This window comes from Empidonax traillii, unplaced genomic scaffold, assembly GCF_003031625.1.
Source record: "Empidonax traillii isolate 1590-97213 ecotype Southwest subspecies unplaced genomic scaffold, ASM303162v1 scaffold1671:size75888, whole genome shotgun sequence".
Classification (NCBI taxonomy): Eukaryota; Metazoa; Chordata; class Aves; order Passeriformes; family Tyrannidae; genus Empidonax; species Empidonax traillii.
In genome coordinates this window covers 71,023-75,888 of record NW_020956864.1, presented here as the reverse complement: position 1 = coordinate 75,888, position 4,866 = coordinate 71,023, and positions in this window count along the sequence as shown.

Genomic DNA, 4,866 nt, shown 5'->3' with positions numbered 1-4,866 from the left:
CTGCATCCCATCCCACCCTGCATCCCACATCCCACTCTGCATCCCTTCCTGCATCCCAAATCCCACCCTGCATCCCATATCCCATATCCCATATCCCATATCCCATATCCCATATCCCATATCCCATATCCCATCCTGCATCCTTGTCTTCATTCCATATCCCAGCTCGCACCCCATCCCACACCCCACCCTGCATCCCGTATCCCATCCTCCACCCTGCATCCCAGCCCACCTCCCACTCCTCCATCCCACATCACATCCCACACCCCATTCTCCATCTGCATCCCAAAGCACCTCCTTCATCCCACCCCCCATCCCACATCCCGCGCTCCACCCTGCGCCCCCACCCGCGCATTCCCAGCGCCCATCCCGGCTCCCTGAATCCCTCTGGGGCTCCATGCCAGGTGCTGGTGGCTCTCAGAGGTGACAGGGGGGTGGTGTCACCCCCCCTCAGCTCCCACCTGTCCCCCCAGCCATCCCAGGGGACACTGCCAGACCATAGAGCGGGATGGAGCCGGTTGGCACCGGGAAGGAGGAGGAGGAGGAGGAGGAGGAGGAGATCACAGGGGCAAAGGCTGCACTCACATGCTGCCACCCACACCTTGTCACCGGAAGCCACTTGTCACCCTTGTCACCCTCTGGAGACACGGGTGGTGGCAGGAGCAGCTTCGCTGGGGGTGGCCCTGACTCCCTCCTGTCCCCACTGGTGTCCCCATCCCCTGGTGTTCCTGGGCAGTGGGTGGCTCCTTGAGGGGACAGTGCCACCTCCAGGGTGTCCCCATCACCTTGGGGTGACCCTGAGGTGATCCTGTGGGGACACTGCAGTGACCAGGGGGCTGCCACTCCCCCAGCTCTCTCTGCCCTGTTGGACCTGGGTGATATTTAATCCTATTTAACCTCAGATCAGTACTTGGAAGCATCAGAATCCGAATGGGAAGTGGGGTCTGGTCTTGGAATGAGGAACAGCCCCATTTTCCCGCTGGAACGGCACAGCCATCACAGGGAGGAGTGACCTGAATGTCAACAAACCCCCCCAAAACCAACAGCCAAACTTCCCCAAGCCTTAAAAAAAGCTCTGACCCTCATTCCTGACCTCCCGGAGCCTCCTCCGGCTCTGGGATCCGTGGGTTGTTATTGTAGGGTTGCTCCCTGGCATTGGTTTTGGGGTGGATTTGGGGTGTCTATGGGTGTGTGGGGCATCCTCCCATCCCGGTGATGACAGGGCTCTGTGCCCTGGGGGTTAATTGTGGGGTTCCCATCTGGAGCTGGGTGTAAACACACCGGGTTGTTATTGTAGGGTCTCCCGTGGGACTGAAGCAGGAGCTGCGTGTCCCTCTGCCTGCTCAGGGATGGGACACCTTGGGGACAGGGATCCACGGGGAATGGGACACCCTGGCGAAGGGGCTTCTTGAGGGTGGGACACACTGGGGACCTGGGATCCATGGGGATGGGGACAGGGATCCGTGGGGATGAGGATCCCTGGGGACACGGACCCCGTGGGGATGGGGAAGGGGCTCCTTTGGGGTGGGACACCCATGGGATCCATAAGGATGAGGGCACCGAGGTGGCAGGAATCCCTGGGGATGGGATCCCGGGACTGGCAGGGCTGTGGGTGGGGGTTCCTGGGGCGGTGCTCAGGTTTGGGGTGGGAACAGGGGGTTGGTTCCCTCTTCCCACGCCCGAGGGACAGCGAGGCACGAGGCCAGAGCTGGTGACTCGGAGCAGCAGGACCTGTGGGACCTGTCCAGGGCCATGTGGGTGCCAAAACGGGGTGACAGAGTGAGCTGGAGGGAACCCTACGAGGGCACAGAGCCCCTGGGGTGGCACAGGAGAGCGGGCAGGACGAGGGGGGTGAGTGCCTTTGGGGACAGGGGGACACGTGTGGCTTTGGGGGATGAGGGGAGAGGCTGTTCTGAAGGGACAGGAGGGGCAGGGAGGGGATGTGGCCCTTTGGGGACAAGGGGGGGACAGTTTGTAGGGGGAGATGTGTGTCTGTAGGGACAAGTGGCTTGGGAGGGGGGACAAGCAGGACAGGAGGGTCCTGTCCTGGAGGACTGGGGGGGGACAAGGGGACAAGGTGAATTGGGGGGGACAGGGGACAAGGGCTGTGAACTGGAGGGACAGGAAAGCCACGTGTTTGGGGACAGAGGATGAGGACTGTGAACTGGGGGGGTGGGGGGGACACAGCACCCTGCCTGCCACCCCCGCCAACACCACCCCCCCCCTCGGGATTTATTTTGGCGTGACGCGTGACACCTCCTCGCTAGGAAACCGTCCTTAATATGCAGATGAGCACGTATTTAATATGCAAATCACCATGCGGCTCTGGCCGGCCACCAGCACCGCCGGCCTGGCGGAAGGGACGTGCCGGGGGGGGCACCCAAGGGTGTCACCCGGGGGGGGGTCACCCTTGGGCACAAAGCCACCCAAAGTGACCGTGGGGTCCTCACCATCCCCGGCCACCCGTGTGGGGGGGTCAGACCCCCTTTTGGGATGTCCTGGGGAGGGGGTGGGAGTGGGGGGGCTCGGACGCCGCGGTCCCCACCCCGGGGGGCGGTGGGTGATATGAGGAGGGGACAGGGACGAGGGACAAGGGACAGGGACGGGGTCTATAAACGGCAGCTGTAAGCGGAGCCGGTAACCGGAGCGGGAGGCCCGGGGGGGACATTTGAGCCGCCGGCGGGGCCGTGGAAGCGCCAAGGTAAACGGTGGGTGCTCTGTGTGTGTGTGTGTCCCCCTCGCCGCGCTGGTGGCCTTGTCACCCGCATGGGGACCCCACTGATGCGGCTTTCCCCCCCCCATCCTCTTGGCACCTCCGCGGCTCTGGGGGTGCTGCCTGTTGCCCCCCAAGCCCCCTGGGAGGTGCTGCTTGGAAAGTAGAGCTCGGGGGGAGGGGGGGGGGGCACAGGGCAGGGGACGGGGACAGGGACAAGGCCAGCGCGGTGCCAGGTGGCCGGGGTGACATTTGCTCGGTCCGCGCCGCGGGACAGCTGCTTCCTGGCTCTGCCATCTGAACCGGCCCCCGAACGGAAACCCGGGGGGGGGCAAAGAGCCCCCCAGCCCCGGCGGCGGCAGCTGGGTTTGGGGGGGGGGGGAGGGGTCCCCACGGCAGTTTTTGGGAGGGTCCCCAAGGCAGTTTTGGGGTGGGCACTGCTCGTGACCCCCAAACCCCCCCGTGGCAATGGGGAGTGACCCCACTGAGCAAGTGATGCTCTGGGGACCGGGTGACGCGTTCTGGGGGGCTGAAGGGGGTGTGGGGAGGGAGGGGGGTAAGGACCTCATTAGCATATCTAATTGCTGATGGCTTATTGGCACCGGGGGCTTTCTGGAGGAAATTGCCCCCAAAATCCGGCATCGGACAAACAGAACGGGGAGGGCTTTGGATACTGAGAGTGCTCCCCCCAAAAAAAGTTGCATTTTAAGGGATTTTAGGGCTTAAAAACTCCACAATTTCCCCTCTTCCCATTCCCCGTGTGTCCCCTTTCCCGGTGTCCCCCCCATTCTCCAGTGTGTTCCCCCCCTTTCCTGGTGTCCCCCCCGCCCATTTCCCCTTGGATTTAGGAGGATGGGGGATCCCCCGTGAGGATGAGGGGACACCGCTGTCCCTCTATCCCCTCCGTGGGCCGGGGGGGGGTGTGTTTTTTTCTCACCGGGTGGGTTCTTCCGTGCCCGCAGTTTCCGTGGGGGACGCCGCGGTGCCGCTCGGGGGGTCCCGCGGGTGCCCCCCCCCGGGTCCCCGGCTGCTGTGACAGCTGCCGGGGGGTGGCGGTGGCTCCGGTTACGGTGACATCAGCCCTACCTTCCCACCTGGCGCGGGTGGGGGGCACAGACCCCCCTCCCCTGGGGGTCGCGGCGGTGGGAGGGGGGGTGTGAGGTGACAGCTGAGCGGGGACACCGGAGCCCCCAGCGCCGTCGGGGCGTCCCGGAGCAGGGGGGGGACCCACCCCTGGGGGGGAAACGACCCACCCCCATCTATGGGAGCCGGGCATCCGGGACCCCCCCTGCGAGCCGTGGGGACAGCGGTGGCCGTGCCAAAGGGCACACGGAGGCGGCCGGAGGAGCTCAGGTGGGCACAGAGGGGGTGCGGGGGGGAGGGAGGGGTGCAGACACCGCTGGGGAGGGAAAGGGAGCAGCGTAACCTCCCCCCACCCATCAGACAGACCCCCCTTCTGGGGGGTCAGAGAGTCACAGCGCGAGGGGGATGCAAACGGGGGGGGCTGCTCCATCACCCCTGTGCTGGGGGGGGGTGGTGGAGGTGCTGGGGGAGGGGAGGACAAGTCAAGCAGCCCCCCCCGAGTCCCCCCGCACCCCTCCAAAGCTTTGTGCGGCTGAGCGTGCTCTGGGATGGGGCAGCAGGCACGGAGCAGGGGACAAGGACAGGGGACATTCCCAAGGCTGTTCAGCTGCTCGCTATCGGAGATATCCAGGCTGGAGACCCCCCCCACACCCCCTCCTCCATCCCGACACATCCCCCTGTCCCCTCCCGCCTCCTCAACGTCCCTAAAGCCATCCTGGGGGACACAGGCACGGTGTGACTGTCCCTTCTCCTCCGTGAATGGCTCCTTGTTCGTCACCCCGTTTGTCGCCCCCCTCCCTGTTTGCCGCCCCCCCTGCCCGCCGTGTCCCGCTCCTCCCCGTGCCCCCCTCTTGCCCGCTGCCTTTTCTTTTCCCGCACAATCGCCGGCATTTACGGCGCCGGAGGCTCCGGTTACCCTGTGCCCCCCCACAGGCTGGGGACGGTGACATCGGACCCCCCGCTCGGGGTTACAGACCCCCCGAGGCAGCGACGCGACCCCCGCCCTGCCCCCCGCCCCCCCCCCCTCCTCCGCAGATCCCACCCAAATTCTCAGGTGGCTGATCGGCACT